At 43.7% G+C, this 17851-nt stretch overlaps 1 protein-coding gene and 1 long non-coding RNA gene across 3 annotated transcripts in view; both read left to right on the top strand.

Annotated features, from left to right (window-relative positions):
* LOC144891699 (uncharacterized) overlaps positions 1-17851 on the top strand; it is a 1187956-nt gene that overhangs the window by 591442 nt on the left and 578663 nt on the right. The gene's annotated exons all lie outside the window — the stretch shown is intronic.
* The window catches only part of LOC137426072 (uncharacterized), a 36460-nt gene continuing 25658 nt past the window's right edge, over positions 7050-17851 (top strand). Inside the window, exon 1 of one of the 2 annotated variants that reach the window (XR_010984183.1) lies at positions 7050-7129. This is a non-coding gene — a long non-coding RNA (uncharacterized LOC137426072). Of the gene's footprint in view, positions 7130-8488; positions 8574-17851 lie in introns of those variants that run through there. The other variant, XR_010984184.1, reaches the window with a different exon arrangement.

The following is a 17851-nucleotide window of genomic DNA, read 5'->3' as shown; positions in this document are numbered from 1 at the left end:
CTACTAAAAGGTGTAAATCCGCAATGGTTTCTCCTGTATCACCAATCTACTAAAAGGTGTAAATCCGCAATGGTTTGTCCTGTATCACCAATCTACTAAAAGGGGTAAATCCGCAATGGTTTCTCCTGTATCACAAATCCACTAAAAGGTGTAAATCCGCAATGGTTTGTCCTGTATCCCCAATCTACTAAAAGGTGTAAATCCGCAATGGTTTGTCCTGTATCACCAATCTACTAAAAGGGGTAAATCCGCAATGGTTTGTCCTGTATCACCAATCTACTAAAAGGTGTAAATCCGCAATGGTTTGTCCTGTATCCCCAATCTACTAAAAGGGGTAAATCCGCAATGGTTTGTCCTGTATCACCAATCTACTAAAAGGGGTAAATCCGCAATGGTTTCTCCTGTATCACCAATCTACTAAAAGCGGTAAATCCGCAATGGTTTCTCCTGTATCACCAATCCACTAAAAGGGGTAAATCCGCAATGGTTTGTCCTGTATCCCCAATCTACTAAAAGGGGTAAATCCGCAATGGTTTGTCCTGTATCACCAATCTACTAAAAGGTGTAAATCCGCAATGGTTTGTCCTGTATCACCAATCCACTAAAAGGGGTAAATCCACAATGGTTTCTCCTGTATCACCAATCCACTAAAAGGGGTAAATCCCTAATGGTTTCTCCTGTATCACCAATCCACTAAAAGGTGTAAATCCGCAATGGTTTCTCCTGTATCACCAATCTTCTAAAAGGGGTAAATCCGCAATGGTTTCTCCTGTATCACCAATCCACTAAAAGGGGTAAATCCGCAATGGTTTCTCCTGTATCACCAATCTACTAAAAGGTGTAAATCCGCAATGGTTTCTCCTGTATCACCAATCTACTAAAAGGGGTAAGTCCACAATGGTTTCTCCTGTATCACCAATCCACTCAAAGGGGTAAATCCGCAATGGTTTCTCCTGTATCACCAATCTACTAAAAGGGGTAAAATCCGCAATGGTTTCTCCTGTATCACAAATCCACTAAAAGGGGTAAATCCGCAATGGTTTTTCCCATATCACCAATCCACTCAAAGGGGTAAATCCGCAATGGTTTCTCCTGTATCACCAATCCACTCAAAGGGGTAAATCCGCAATGGTTTCTCCCATATCAACAATCTACTAAAAGGGGTAAATCCGCAATGGTTTCACCTGTATCACCAATCTACTAAAAGGTGTAAATCCGCAATGGTTTGTCCTGTATCACCAATCTTCTAAAAGGGGTAAATCCGCAATGGTTTCTCCTGTATCACCAATCCACTAAAAGGTGTAAATCCGCAATGGTTTGTCCTGTATCACCAATCTACTAAAAGGTGTAAATCCGCAATGGTTTGTCCTGTATCCCCAATCAACTAAAAGGTGTAAATCCGCAATGGTTTCTCCTGTATCACCAATCTACTAAAAGGTGTAAATCCGCAATGGTTTGTCCTGTATCACCAATCTACTAAAAGGGGTAAATCCGCAATGGTTTCTCCTGTATCACAAATCCACTAAAAGGTGTAAATCCGCAATGGTTTGTCCTGTATCCCCAATCTACTAAAAGGTGTAAATCCGCAATGGTTTGTCCTGTATCACCAATCTACTAAAAGGGGTAAATCCGCAATGGTTTGTCCTGTATCACCAATCTACTAAAAGGTGTAAATCCGCAATGGTTTGTCCTGTATCCCCAATCTACTAAAAGGGGTAAATCCGCAATGGTTTGTCCTGTATCACCAATCTACTAAAAGGGGTAAATCCGCAATGGTTTCTCCTGTATCACCAATCTACTAAAAGCGGTAAATCCGCAATGGTTTCTCCTGTATCACCAATCCACTAAAAGGGGTAAATCCGCAATGGTTTGTCCTGTATCCCCAATCTACTAAAAGGGGTAAATCCGCAATGGTTTGTCCTGTATCACCAATCTACTAAAAGGTGTAAATCCGCAATGGTTTGTCCTGTATCACCAATCCACTAAAAGGGGTAAATCCACAATGGTTTCTCCTGTATCACCAATCCACTAAAAGGGGTAAATCCCTAATGGTTTCTCCTGTATCACCAATCCACTAAAAGGTGTAAATCCGCAATGGTTTCTCCTGTATCACCAATCTTCTAAAAGGGGTAAATCCGCAATGGTTTCTCCTGTATCACCAATCCACTAAAAGGGGTAAATCCGCAATGGTTTCTCCTGTATCACCAATCTACTAAAAGGTGTAAATCCGCAATGGTTTCTCCTGTATCACCAATCTACTAAAAGGGGTAAGTCCACAATGGTTTCTCCTGTATCACCAATCCACTCAAAGGGGTAAATCCGCAATGGTTTCTCCTGTATCACCAATCTACTAAAAGGGGTAAAATCCGCAATGGTTTCTCCTGTATCACAAATCCACTAAAAGGGGTAAATCCGCAATGGTTTTTCCCATATCACCAATCCACTCAAAGGGGTAAATCCGCAATGGTTTCTCCTGTATCACCAATCCACTCAAAGGGGTAAATCCGCAATGGTTTCTCCCATATCAACAATCTACTAAAAGGGGTAAATCCGCAATGGTTTCACCTGTATCACCAATCTACTAAAAGGTGTAAATCCGCAATGGTTTGTCCTGTATCACCAATCTTCTAAAAGGGGTAAATCCGCAATGGTTTCTCCTGTATCACCAATCCACTAAAAGGTGTAAATCCGCAATGGTTTGTCCTGTATCACCAATCTACTAAAAGGTGTAAATCCGCAATGGTTTGTCCTGTATCCCCAATCAACTAAAAGGTGTAAATCCGCAATGGTTTCTCCTGTATCACCAATCTACTAAAAGGTGTAAATCCGCAATGGTTTCTCCTGTATCACCAATCTACTAAAAGGTGTAAATCCGCAATGGTTTGTCCTGTATCACCAATCTACTAAAAGGGGTAAATCCGCAATGGTTTCTCCTGTATCACAAATCCACTAAAAGGTGTAAATCCGCAATGGTTTGTCCTGTATCACCAATCTACTAAAAGGGGTAAATCCGCAATGGTTTCTCCCGTATCACCAATCTACTAAAAGGTGTAAATCCGCAATGGTTTGTCCTGTATCACCAATCTACTAAAAGGGGTAAATCCGCAATGGTTTCTCCCGTATCACAAATCTACTAAAAGGTGTAAATCCGCAATGGTTTGTCCTGTATCACCAATCTACTAAAAGGGGTAAATCCGCAATGATTTCTCCCGTATCGCCAATCTACTAAAAGGTGTAAATCCGCAATGGTTTGTCCTGTATCACCAATCTACTAAAAGGGGTAAATCCGCAATGGTTTCTCCCGTATCACCAATCCACTAAAAGGGGTAAATCCGCAATGGTTTCTCCCGTATCACCAATCCAGTAAAAGGGGTAAATCCGCAATGGTTTCTCCCGTATCACCAATCTACTAAAAGGGGTAAATCCGCAATGGTTTTTTCCCATATCACCAATCCACTAAAAGGGGGAAATCCGCAATGGTTTCTCCCGTATCACCAATCCACTAAAAGGGGTAAATCCGCAATGGTTTCTCCTGTATCACCAATCCACTCAAAGGGGTAAATCCGCAATGGTTTCTCCTGTATCACAAATCCACTCAAAGGGGTAAATCCGCAATGGTTTCTCCTGTATCACAAATCCACTAAAAAGGGGTAAATCCGCAATGGTTTCTCCTGTATCACAAATCCACTCAAAGGGGTAAATCCGCAATGGTTTCTCCTGTATCACAAATCCACTAAAAGGGGTAAATCCGCAATGGTTTCTCCTGTATCACCAATCCACTAAAAGGGGTAAATCCGCAATGGTTTCTCTTGTATCACCAATCCACTCAAAGGGGTAAATCCGCAATGGTTTCTCCTGTATCACAAATCCACTAAAAGGGGTAAATCCGCAATGGTTTCTCCTGTATCACCAATCCACTAAAAGGGGTAAATCCGCAATGGTTTCTCCTGTATCACCAATCTACTAAAAGGGGTAAATCCGCATTGGTTTCTCCTGTATCACAAATCCACTAAAAGGGGTAAATCCGCAATGGTTTCTCCTGTATCACCAATCCACTAAAAGGGGTAAATCCGCAATGGTTTCTCCTGTATCACCAATCCACTCAAAGGGGTAAATCCGCAATGGTTTCTCCTGCATCAACCAATCTACTAAAAGGGGTAAATCCGCAATGGTTTCTCCCATATCACCAATCTACTAAAAGGGGTAAATCCGCAATGGTTTCTCCTGTATCACAAATCCACTAAAAGGGGTAAATCCGCAATTATTTCTCCTGTATCACCAATCTACTAAAAGGGGTAAATCCGCAATGATTTCTCCTGTATCACCAATCTACTAAAAGGGGTAAATCCGCAATGATTTCTCCTGTATCACCAATCCACTAAAAGGGCTAAATCCGCAATGGTTTCTCCTGTATCACCAATCCACTAAAAGGGGTAAATCCGCAATGGTTTCTCCTGTATCACCAATCCACTCAAAGGGGTAAATCCGCAATGGTTTCTCCTGCATCAATCAATCTACTAAAAGGGGTAAATCCGCAATGGTTTCTCCCATATCACCAATCTTCTAAAAGGGGAAAATCCGCAATGGTTTCTCCCGTATCACCAATTTACTAAAAGGGGTAAATCCGCAATGGTTTCTCTCGTATCACCAAACTAAAAGGGGTAAATCCGCAATGGTTTCTCCCGTATCACCAATCTACTAAAAGGGGTAAATCCGCAATTGTTTCTCCCGTATCACCAAAATAAAAGGGGTAAATCCGCAATGGTTTCTCCCTTATCACCAATCCACTAAAAGGGGTAAATCCGCAATGTTTTTTTCCCATATCACCAATCCACTAAAAGTGGTAAATCCGCAATGGTTTCTCCCGTATCACCAATCCACTAAAAGGGGCAAATCCGCAATGGTTTCTCCTGTATCACCAATCCACTCAAAGGGGTAAATCCGCAATGGTTTCTCCTGTATCACCAATCCACTCAAAGGGGTAAATCCGCAATGGTTTCTCCTGTATCACCAATCCACTCAAAGGGGGTAAATCCGCAATGGTTTCTCCTGTATCACCAATCCACTAAAAGGGGTAAATCCGCAATGGTTTCTCCTGTATCACCAATCCACTAAAAGGGGTAAATCAGCAATGGTTTCTCCTGTATCACCAATCTACTAAAAGGGGTAAATCCGCAATGGTTTCTCCTGTATCACCAATCTACTAAAAGGGGTAAATCCGCAATGGTTTCTCCTGTATCACCAATCCACTCAGAGGGGTAAATCCGCAATGGTTTCTCCTGTATCACCAATCCACTAAAAGGGGTAAATCCGCAATGGTTTTTCCCGTATCACCAATCCACTCAAAGGGGTAAATCCGCAATGGTTTCTCCTGTATCACCAATCCACTCAAAGGTGTAAATCCGCAATGGTTTCACCTGTATCACCAATCTACTAAAAGGTGTAAATCCGCAATGGTTTCACCTGTATCACCAATCTACTAAAAGGTGTAAATCCGCAATGGTTTCACCTGTATCACCAATCTACTAAAAGGTGTAAATCCGCAATGGTTTGTCCTGTATCACCAATCTACTAAAAGGTGTAAACCCGCAATGGTTTCTCTTGTATCACCAATCCATTAAAAGGTGTAAATCTGCAATGGTTTGTCCTGTATCCCCAATCTACTAAAAGGTGTAAATCCGCAATGGTTTGTCCTGTATCACCAATCTACTAAAAGGGGTAAATCCGCAATGGTTTGTCCTGTATCACCAATCTACTAAAAGGGGTAAATCCGCAATGGTTTCTCCTGTATCACCAATCCACTCAAAGGGGTAAAACCGCAATGGTTTCTCCTGTATCACCAATCTACTAAAAGGGGTAAAACCGCAATGGTTTCTCCTGTATCACCAATCTACCAAAAGGGGTAAATCCGCAATGGTTTTTCCCGTATCACCAATCCACTCAAAGGGGTAAATCCGCAATGGTTTTTCCCGTATCACCAATCCACTCAAAGGTGTAAATCCGCAATGGTTTCTCCTGTATCACCAATCCACTCAAAGGTGTAAATCCGCAATGGTTTCACCTGTATCACCAATCTACTAAAAGGGGTAAATTCGCAATGGTTTCACCTGTATCACCAATCTACTAAAAGGGGTAAATCCGCAATGGTTTGTCCTGTATCACCAATCTACTAAAAGGTGTAAACCCGCAATGGTTGGTCCTGTATCCCCAATCTACTAAAAGGGGTAAATCCGCAATGGTTTGTCCTGTATCCCCAATCTACTAAAAGGGGTAAATCCGCAATGGTTTGTCCTGTATCACCAATCTACTAAAAGGGGTAAATCCGCAATGGTTTCTCCTGTATCACCAATCTACTAAAAGGGGTAAATCCGCAATGGTTTCTCCTGTATCACCAATCCACTAAAAGGGGTAAATCCGCAATGGTTTGTCCTGTATCACCAATCTACTAAAAGGGGTAAATCCGCAATGGTTTCTCCTGTAGCACCAATCTACTAAAAGGGGTAAATCCGCAATGGTTTCTCCTGTATCACCAATCCACTAAAAGGGGTAAATCCGCAATGGTTTGTCCTGTATCACCAATCTACTAAAAGGGGTAAATCCGCAATGGTTTCTCCTGTATCCCCAATCTACTAAAAGGGGTAAATCCACAATGGTTTGTCCTGTATCACCAATCTACTAAAAGGGGTAAATCCGCAATGGTTTCTCCTGTATCACCAATCCACTAAAAGGGGTAAATCCGCAATGGTTTGTCCTGTATCCCCAATCTACTAAAAGGGGTAAATCCACAATGGTTTGTCCTGTATCACCAATCTACTAAAAGGGGTAAATCCGCAATGGTTTCTCCTGTATCCCCAATCTACTAAAAGGGGTAAATCCGCAATGGTTTCTCCTGTAGCACCAATCTACTAAAAGGGGTAAATCCGCAATGGTTTCTCCTGTATCACCATCCACTAAAAGGGGTAAATCCGCAATGGTTTCTCCCGAGTCCCGTTTCACCAGTCCACCCAAAGGCACTTTTGTCTGTTTATTCCTTGATCCAAACATGAGGCGCTTTTTCAATCCTTTCATTCCCAGAATCATGGGACCGGAATGACACTTTTGTGCTTTGCTCACGAGAACCCTTGCACAGGTATTTGACTCACGTTTACTGCGCAGTCGATTCATTGATCCCGTAATGGCGGCTCACAGATGCCACACTTTCACCTCTTGCCAACGTATCTAGCAACTCGATTTTTTCACACAATGTCATAACCTTGCTCTGCCTTTTGGCACAATTAATGTTGTCTTTCGTTTTACGGTTTGGCACGAATATTAACTGTTGTGTGGCAACCAGATTTTATAGATCTAGTATAATACAGGATTTCTGTATGTCATTTCCTGTTCGATGAGGATTCATGAGTACGAATGTTTTAATTGCGCATTAAATGTGTTTCCCAATCACAATCACACTGTTCATCTTTTAAACCAAGCTATGTTCCCGTATGCTGCTCTGGTCTGATCACGGAAACTTGCAACGGTGCCCTTCCTACGGGCGGGGCTCCATTTTGGTGCTACGCGAAGCCATATATATTTTCGGAGCTATCATTTTCACAATCGCCATGCCCTCCCTATTAGTTTTCTGTTCAGTGTAAAGTGACTGTTAAAAGGATCATCAAATATCAAAAGGTTGGAACTGATAGGCATCACGGGCTTTGTGAAGGCCACAGTACATATAGGCCTTAGGCTTAAGTCTTTAGGCTTCAGGCCTCTGCTGTAAGCCTTTGGGCCACAGTGCTATTGAACTCTATCCGAGTAACCACAATGTTTTATATGAGCACATAAGCAAGTACACATGTGTTTGCTTCAACCTTCAACCCTGGGTAAGTTTTTATTTTTGGGAGCTATGGAGGCAGTGGTTTGTTGCCTATACACTGCCCAAATAACTATGTGACATTATCTTGATCAAGGGATTTTACTGTGGAGGTTCCATGGGTCCTGACTGCACCCACAGTTGTAACCTGAAAAATCACATGGTCATCATTTTGGTGCCATGTGAAGTCAGACATTTTATTTTTGGGAGTGGTCGGTTGCCTATACACCACCCAAATAATTACATGGCATTCTCTCGTGCAAGGTCTTTTACCGTGGAAATTCCACGGGCTTCTGCTCGTGAAGATAAATACCATATATGAGAATTTTTTGGGAAACTATATGTTGGCAAAAGTGGTGGATTGAACAAAATGCTGTTTTTTGTTTGAATTGTTTGAACATTTCAAATCTCAGACACATGAAACAAGTAAATATTTGCCACAAATCACAATAAAAATTAACGTGTGGACTGACTGTCCAGTTTGCAATGGATTAATCTCATACCCCTTCAGGGAACTGTCAAAGTTGCTTCCTGGCCAATGTTTGAGGGTGCTGGCACACAATGGCCTAGCTTTGGCCAACCACCAGCCATCGATGCTAATAGACGGGATGCCCAGCTTAAAGTCCATCCAAGGGACGGTGCACTTTGTGATACCTGAGATGCATCAGGGAGACTGGTGGGGTACGATTGGTCGGGAATCGTACCCAGACAACACAACTTAAAGGTAAGTGCACAACCCCACGACCTCTGAGCTATCTTGCCAACCACGGACTATCCATAACCGATAGGAATTAAACTCATTTTTATATCACAATCTGTAAACAGCGATGAGCACATTGGAAGGTCCATGGTGAACCCTGTTTGACCTATGAACCCCCACTTATCAGCTCACACAGTTATCAGTTTGCCTCTCTCACGTCTTTTGTTGTTTTACTGATAAGCACTTATTTAAGTCAAAGGTTAACGACATGTACGAAAGTGTTTGGAAAGTTTTGAAAGGGTGCACATTTTAAAGTTGGTGCAAGACACCCATTCCCACCCTCCCACCTGTATGATCCTACTCCCTACTCAGTCCTGGTTCCATGCTCACTATGTTGAACATTCGCTCCTGGGCAATGGTACAGCGTAGTGAGATCTTTCAAATAAACAATGTTCAACAGACTGAACGAAACGACCTGGTGGGAAAAAGAAATTCTTCCTACTTAAAATGCTTTTTAAAATTTCCTCATGAAATCATTCCATTTCAAAAAAAAATTAAATCTCCTACAGTTCTTCCTTTCTACATTCTCTAAACTCACCTTCATTCCACTCCTCTCTCGTTTTCAAACGGATCTCTGACTTGAAAATCACAAAAAACCCAGTTTTTAATAAATGTTCGTTTGTCATTAATCGTCCACTTTCTAAACTCCCCCCTCCCCCTACCCCCCTCCCCTCCTAAACTCCCCCCTGACCCCTCCCCTCCTAAACTCACCCCCCTTTCAATTTTCCCTAGTCGCCCCTCCCCTCCTAAACTCCCCCCTGCCCCTCCCCTGAAAATCTCCCCCATTGCACCTCCCCTTCTAATCTCCCCCCTCACCCATCCCCTTCAAATCTCCACCTCACCACCTCACCACTTCCCTTCAAATCTCCCCCTCACCCCTCCCGTTCAAATCTCCCCTCCCCCCACCCTCCCCTTCTAATACCCCCCCCCCCCTACCATTTTTCTCCAATTCTCCCCTCTCCCCCTACTCCTCAAAGCTGCCTCCTCCCCACTTCCTCTCCCTTCCATCTTATACCTCCACTGCCTCCAACATTATACTTTGCTCTGCCCCCTCCCCCTCAAACAACCCCTCACTGCACCTCATCCCATCACCATCAAACCTTTCGTCCTCCTTAGCCTTCCCTTTCTCCTAGCTCTTCTGCAATCTCTGACACACTATCAACAGCTCTCCATACCTCCCCCTCTCACCCCTCATCTTACCCTACCCCTCCGCTCCCCTGTCCTGTACCCGATGCTCCCCCCTCCCTCCTCCTTAACGGTATGGACCTCAAACATCCAGGGCATTCACCTGATTCAACCTGGTTGATCTGTACATACAGGTTGCTTCTGACAAACCAGACTTAATCTGCTTAACAGAAACTTTGCTCCTTCAAGATGTCTTTGATTCTTTAATATCTCTTCCTGGTTACTCCCTCCTCCGGTACGATAGACCTGAGCCTCGTCCAGGTGGTGGGGTTGCTATCTTTATCAAAAACTCTCTTTCTCACTCTCATTGCAGCACGCTCTCTCCACCACACACCGAGGAGTACCTCTGGCTACGGCTTCCCCTCCACTCCCAGCTTTTGTTCATATGTGTTTTGTACCGTTCTCCAAACAGTGATGACTCCATTTACATTTCGCTGTCTGACAACATGGACCAACTTCTATCCACTCATCCCAACTCTCTCTTCCTCATATGTGGCCACTTCAACTGTTTTCATGCCAGCTGGATGGGTGTGGGTACCTCTCTCACCAGCCACGGCACCTCAACAAAGGACTTCTGTGACCAACTGGGAGTGACAATCTGTCAATTTCCCGACCTGGATCTCAGTCGATGGAGCATCTTGTCTTCTAGACTTGGTTATGACAATCTTCCCTGTAAATGTCTGCTGCTCTTCTTCTGCTCCAATCGGTTCATCTGATCATTTGCTTGTTAAAGTGGATATCTATCTGGCCATTCTCAGAGCCTCCTCGGCGTCGAAGAGACTGGCATTTCACTCAGGCCGACAGGCACGGTCTTCAAGCAGCCATCAATCATCTGGACTGGTCTCCCATCTCTACTGTCTCTGACATGAACTCTTCCTGGGAATTCTTCCAAAGTAAACTGCTCTCTCTCATGCACAGATTCATCCCATCTCATCTTCAGTTGTCGTACCCTTCATCCCGTCCATAGTACACGGAATCTTGTGGTGAGTTAGTTGCCCTGAAACAACTTGCCTTCGCCTCTTGGAAGGCAAATCAAATGGAAGACAATCTCCATTCGTTTCACAAAGCTCAGAATAAGTGTGTGTCTACCCTCAGGAGAGCTAGGAAACAATATCTCTCGACTCTCAAGACTGAACTCTCAAACCTGTCTCCCTCCTCCAAATCCTGGTGGCATCTGGTCAAATCCATTTCTGGTGTTTGTTTCCCGTCCATCCCTTCATTTACCTCAAACGGCTACACAGCTGACACCGCACGTGACAAAGCTGAATGCCTCACTCTGTGTTTGCCTCAAAATATTGTGTCCCAAACCCGTCTCTCTCTGTACCCACTTTACCCAGTCAAACCCAGCTGCTCCTGGACTCTGTGTCCTTCTCTCCTGACAAGGTGGCGAAGTTTCTGTCAAACCTCGACTCTGATTCTGCAACTTGACCAGACGGCATCAGCCCACGGGTCCTAAAATTTTGCTCTGCCGCTCTATCTCACCCTCTCTCTGTTCTCTTCACCCTCTCTTTTGCTCAGGGTCATCTACCATTTTCTTGGAAATCACCCAATATTACCTCTTTACATAAAAAGGTGCAAAAACAGATCCTTACAACTACAGACCAATCAGCCTGCTCCCAATAATCAGCAAGGTCATGGAATCAATCATCGCTTCTGCCATAAAATCCTTCCTCTTCTCCAATGGCTTTGTATCTGATCATCAATTTGATTTCAGACCAGGTCACTACACTGGACATGCTGCTTCTGCTGTCTCAACAATGGACAGAGGTCCTTAATGCCAAATGGGAAATTAGAGCTGTCTCCCTTGACATATCCCGTGCCTTCGATACGGTCTGGCACCCCCGCCCTGCTCACCAAACACTCCTCCTATGGTATCCATGGAAATCTCCACACATGGCTTGCAGACTTCCTCTCTGGTTGCAGTCAACGTGTGGCCCTGAATGGAATTCTCTCATTTCCTCTTCCTGTTCAGGCTGGAGTTACCCAAGGCAGTGTTGTGGTCCGTGTGCTTTTTGTGGTCTTCGTTAATGATCTCTCCGACTCTCTAGAAAATCTTCTCTTTCTCTTTGCTGATGACTCCACTCTCTGCCGTTCCATATCTCATCCCTCAGATCGGCACTCTGCAAGCTCTTCACTCTCTGCAGACCTGGACAATATCTCAAACTGGTCAAACAAGTGGAACATGTCTTTCAATCCTGACAAATCTCACACTCTCACTTTGTCTCTCTGAAAAGACCGTCTGGACCACCCTCCCATCCACTTTCTGAACAATCCTCTCCAAGAAGTTCTGTCACTCAAGCTTTTGGGTCTCACTATCTGCCATGATCTTTCCTGGGAAAACCACATTTCATAGCTGGCCTCCAACGCCAGTCACTGACTGAGCATCCTCCGTCGTGCGAAGTCCTTTCTGGGCACTTCTGAGCTCCTCACCATATACAAAGCTTTCATCTGCAGCTCAATGGAATACTGCTCTCCCCTCTGGGCTGGTGCTCCTGCCTCACACCTAGCTCGGCTTCACGCTGTAGAAACCAAAGCTTTCAGAATCATTGGAATCTCCTGCGATGAAGCTGATTCTAAGGGCTTTTCTCTCTCTCTCGCCACAGGCAGGTTGGTGGTCTTTCTGTCTTCTACCGACTCCTCTCTGGCCTTGTTCCCCCTGCTCTGTCTGTGCTCTGTCCCCCAAATATTCCTGCAGGACGCACAAGATCTGCCAGCAACCCTCTTCTGGTGAAATTGCCAAAATCAAGACTCTCTGCTCACCTTCACTCCTTCATTCCTCTTTTCTCCCGCCTCTGGAACAAAATCCCCCACTCGTTTCGTTTCAATCCCTCTCCTCCCTCCAGGTCTTTAAAACAGTTGTTCACCACCATTTCTCATCTTCCCCCATCGAAAACCTTGATCTTTTATACCCCCGTTAAAACACCCCAAATCCACGTCTTTCAATCCCCGACTTCTTTCCTGAAATTCCTGGTAGTGAAATTCCTAGTCGTGTTCATTTGCTTTATACTGTGTACACATCCCTCCTCCCCCAGCCCTCCCCCTTCCACAGATCTACCGATGTCCTTGTTCTCTACTGTTGTTGTGCTTGTGTGCTTCCGTCTCTTCCCCTCTTGTCTCTCACTCCATTCATTGTATGTTTTATGTGTCTGTGCATGTTTTCATGTTCAATGTGTTGGCTCTTACACGAACCTCGATTCTGAATTTAATATATATATGTGTATAGTTCCCGCCAGATCGCACGTCAAAGGTCGCGTTAATGTGTAGTTTGAAGCTCTGCCACGGACGAGTGACGAGGCCAAGGCAATCACGGGATAGATATTATCTTTGGCCGAATGGTTAAGAGTTTCCAGCCTGATGCGCATGATGCTGGCATATCTGACAGTACCAGACCATGACCAATCGCTGTCTCAAATAGATTATTTTAGAGCCATCAGATGAAACCGTCGCAAGCAAGCAGGATGAGCCGCAGACCAAGTCAGGTTTAACAGGTGTATTTTGTAAAAGGAAGCACAAATGTACAGGATCAAATTCGAACAGCACTTTGTGGAGAGCATACCTCCACCAGGCTGAACAGTTTACCTTTTGTATCCCACTGATAGGTAATATTTCCATTCGAAGCTTAACCAAAATTTAATCGTCTTTTCCTTGTCACTTACCCGTCATCCGCATCGTTTTGGCATCATCTGTCCACAACTTTTAGAAATAACATCGCTTTTTTGAAAATAAATATAACAATCTCTCAATTGTGAAGAAACATTTTAAAATTACCGTGGCCTGATCTGGATCCAGATCTTCACCAAAATCGAACCAATTCGTCCATGTCACACACCCAACCTGTCCACCAAATTTCGTCCGAATCCGTCCCTGACTTTTTGAGATATCCTGCTCACAGAGAGACAAACAGACAGTGGTGAAAACATAACTTCCATCGACATTTGGTGGCGGAGGTAACAATCATCGTCAACAACATCGTCCCACATTGATTCCAAGCCCAGGCGACCGCATTGCATTGTGACGTCAGCACCCATCATAGAAAGCTCAAACCCTTTGCTAACTCAGACAGAAGCTGGGTCAGCAGACATGTTGTCGAAACGAGTTGACACTTGCGAGGGAAGACTAAGCATGCGAAAAAAATGGCTTCTGGTTTCATCCAACCGCACTTTGATCAATGTTTACTCATGCTGTGGAAACTTTTCAACTGATGACTGGTGAAATAAATTTCAGGAAACTTCTCTGTAGGTGCTGTTCTGGGAACTCCGGAAGTTTTGGAAAAGTTGTGGAAACGTCTTCTGGCAACTCCAGAAGTTTTTGGAAAGTTCTGGAAACTTCTTCTGGTAACTCCAGAGCAACACCGTTCTGCGAAATCTTTATTTTCAAATTGATTTATTTTAAAATAACAATTCCGACACAACTCATGATGGGTCCACAGCACTGGTGCAGCAAATTCCTCAGGTGAAGAGATAATTAAGAGCTTATAGTAGGCACGTGTTTATCATGAACTGCTGTGCAAGCCACGCCCACACAGGATGTATCCATAACAGGGAGGATAAGACCGGGTGGTACTCCTAGCCCTGAGTGAGAACAGAACGTGCTGCTCAAATGTCGGAACAGGACGACTTCTCATGAATCAGGTCCAGGACACGCGGGCCTTGGACTGGCAAAGATAATGATCTCACTCTCTGCTGCCTTTCTCCTTCTTGCTTGTGGATTCATTCCTGCGGTCAAAAAACCGGCCCTAAAAGTAAAAGCCTTGAATGTGGTCCCTTGCGGCGTGCGTCCTTTTTGGAGTAGATCCTAACCAATCACTTCTGAGAAGTCTTTCATGAAAATACTTCAAATTGTACAAGTTGCTGCACAAGTCTCACTGCAGAAAGAAATCATTTATGATTGAAAAATTGAAGAAAAGGAAACTGTAGGATTTTTCATTTTACACATGGGATAAAATAAAGCTTCATGAAGAAAAAGGTTGGAAACAATATACGAATAAACTCAAGTATTAGGGGAAAGGTCAAACATTTCATTCCCTTTAAGAACATAACGGAATGGAAAAGAGTTGGAAAGGATCAGATGAGTTAGAGACTTGAAAATAACTTCTGGCAATCCATCCATCATAGCAGACCGGACAAACAATTTTGGATCAGAGATTGTGTTTTTGTTTCGGGGAATTTAATTTTTTTTATTTGAATTTTTTAAATGAAAGATAAGACTAGATATGACCCTGTTGTAAACTAAACAGACAGACAAACGATGATGTAGATAGACAAGCAGAATGACAGACAGCGTGATTCATAAAATAATACCCCAGAGACCTGACAGTCGAGAAGGGCAAAAGAAAGAGGATGGAGCAATAATTTTTCCCTGGAGGTTGTGGGTTTTTAGCTTTCGTCGTAGTTCTATTCTCTATTCCTGCTTTCGTCGTAATTTAACAGTGTGACCGTTCAGGTGAAGGTATGACAAATGAAAAAGTGCCGAATGGGACGAAGGCTCGTGATGTGCCTGCGGGGTCGTTTTTAGGGTATGTATCCGATGGAGGCGTGCTTTTGCATGCTCACCGTAGTTAGCTCTGCGGTTTCGGTTGGAACAACTTGTTTTGAGGGGGAAACCCCCAAGTCACTTAGTACCATAGGCCGAACAAACTCACCTTCTTGTCTTCCAACTTGTTTCGAGAGGATAAAATCTCTACAAAGTCACGTAGTACCATAGGCCGAGCTAACTCAACTACTTGTCTTACAATTTGATTCGAGGGGAAAAACAAATCTCGACAAAGTCACTTAGTGCCATCGGCTGAGCTAACTTAACTACTTGTCTTCCAACTTGTTTCGAGGGGAAAAACAAATCTCTACAAAGTCGCTTAGTGCCATAGGCCTAGCTAACTTAACTACTTGTCTTCCAACTTGTTTCGAGGGGAAAAACAAATCTCTACAAAGTCGCTTAGTGCCATAGGCCGAGATAACTCACCAACTTCTCTTCCAACTTGTTTCGAGAGGATAAAATCTCTACAAAGTCACCTAATACCATAGGCCGAGTGAACTCACCTACTTGTCTTACAACTTGTTTCGATAGGATAAAATCTCTATGAAGTCACTTGGTACCGTAGACCTAGCTGACTCAACAAATTGTCTTCCAGATTGTTTCAAGGAAAAAATAACTCACTTAGTCACTTAGTACCGTAGGCCAAGCTAACTCAACTACTTGTCTTACAACTTGTGTTCGAGGGGAAAAACAAATCTCTACAAAGTCACTTAGTGCCATAGGCCGAGATAACTCAACTACTTGTCTTACAACTTGTGTTCGAGGGGAAAAACAAATCTCTACAAAGTCACTTAGTGCCATAGGCCGAGATAACTCACCAACTTCTCTTCTAACTTGTTTCGAGGGGAAAACAAATCTCTACAAAGTCACTTAGTGCCATAGGCCGAGATAACTCACCAACTTCTCTTCCAACTTGTGTTCGAGGGGAAAAACAAATCTCTACAAAGTCACTTAGTGCCATCGGCTGAGCTAACTCAACTACTTGTCTTCCAACTTGTTTCGAGAGGATAAAATCTCTACAAAGTCACCTAGTACCATAGGCCGAGTGAACTCACCTACTTGTCCTACAACTTGTTTCGATAGGATAAAATCTCTATGAAGTCACTTAGTACCGTAGACCTAGCTGACTCAAGAAATTGTCTTCCAGATTGTTTCAAGGAAAAAATAACTCACTGTCACTTAGTACCGCAGGCCTAGCTGAATCAGCGACATTGTCTTCCTGTGCAAGCCTTAAGCCGGCTTAAGCGTGATGACTATTGGTGTATTGCGTAAAGTCACTCTGTGTTGAGATACAAACCTTGGCGTCATCATATTACAGACCATTTACCAAACCCCATCACCCACAACATTCCATATAAGGAGAATGACAGCTGTAATGCTTAATTGATGCAACAGCAACATGAACAGAATGTCAACTTCAGCAAAATACATTGATGCACTTAACAGCGAAAGACAGCATGCAGTATTTGAATGAATGAAAAATCTGATTCAATCTGAAGTCATTTTTACACGATCCATACATTTTTATCCGATTGCAAGATGTGCTGGGAGAATGATGTCACACTTTTGTCAGACATTCTGTGGCAATACATTGAGGTTCCTTCGTTTTGTGTCCGATGTTCCCAAGTGCTGGTGGTAGTGGAGGCAAAAATTCAAAGTCTGCATGGTCTGGATTACCTGATGTCTTTCTTGTGAATCATATAATGAAAGTAAACATCCACAATAGGCGTTCAGAAAGTACTATGAACGAGATACAAGTAGTACTTAAATCCAAGCTAAGATAAGGTTTTTGGTCCACGTCGACCATGTGTAATCAAAATAAAGATCAGTTACTGCACCGTAGTTACAAGAAAGAAGCAGGACATTCACAACACATAACACTCTCACACACACACCCACACACACACCCACACACACACACACACACACACACACACACACACACACACACACACACACACACACACACACACACACACACACACTCCAAAGCTGTTTCTAATAACGAAAGTAAAAACAACACTAAATATAATAGCATAATATTAAAGGGTGGCTTATTGTAAAGTACTCCACATGGGGAATAACATGTTAATGATGATGTTGTAGGAATTGCTGGTAACAGGGAGGCGAGACACAAGTAGCAGGTTCAAGGCTCGTTTATTCCGACGGACTGAACACAGACCGGAACTCATGCATCATATATCTCAAACCCAATCCTCTTAAGGGGGCATGGCTCCAACCACCGGACACACGCCACGCCTATACCATCCATAGGCCCACTGGTCCCGTGACCGTGGATTGTGTCCCAATGGGGTAACCCCCACATGCACCCCCCCAGAATTCACGCGCATTCAACTCCAATACATTCAGAACTCCGCTGCCCGTCTACTCACCCATTCCCGGACCCGTGACCACATCACCCCCGTCCTTTACAAGCTTCACTGGCTCCCCATCCCCCAGAGAATCCAGTACAAAATCCTCCTCTTGACCTACAAAGCCCTCCATAACCTGGCCCCATCCTACCT

Source organism: Myxine glutinosa, chromosome 4 (assembly GCF_964187855.1).
Source record: "Myxine glutinosa chromosome 4, kmMyxGlut1.1, whole genome shotgun sequence".
In the NCBI taxonomy this organism is placed as follows: domain Eukaryota; kingdom Metazoa; phylum Chordata; class Myxini; order Myxiniformes; family Myxinidae; genus Myxine; species Myxine glutinosa.
Note: the sequence above shows the minus strand (reverse complement) of the source record. Positions and strands in the feature narration are given on the sequence as shown.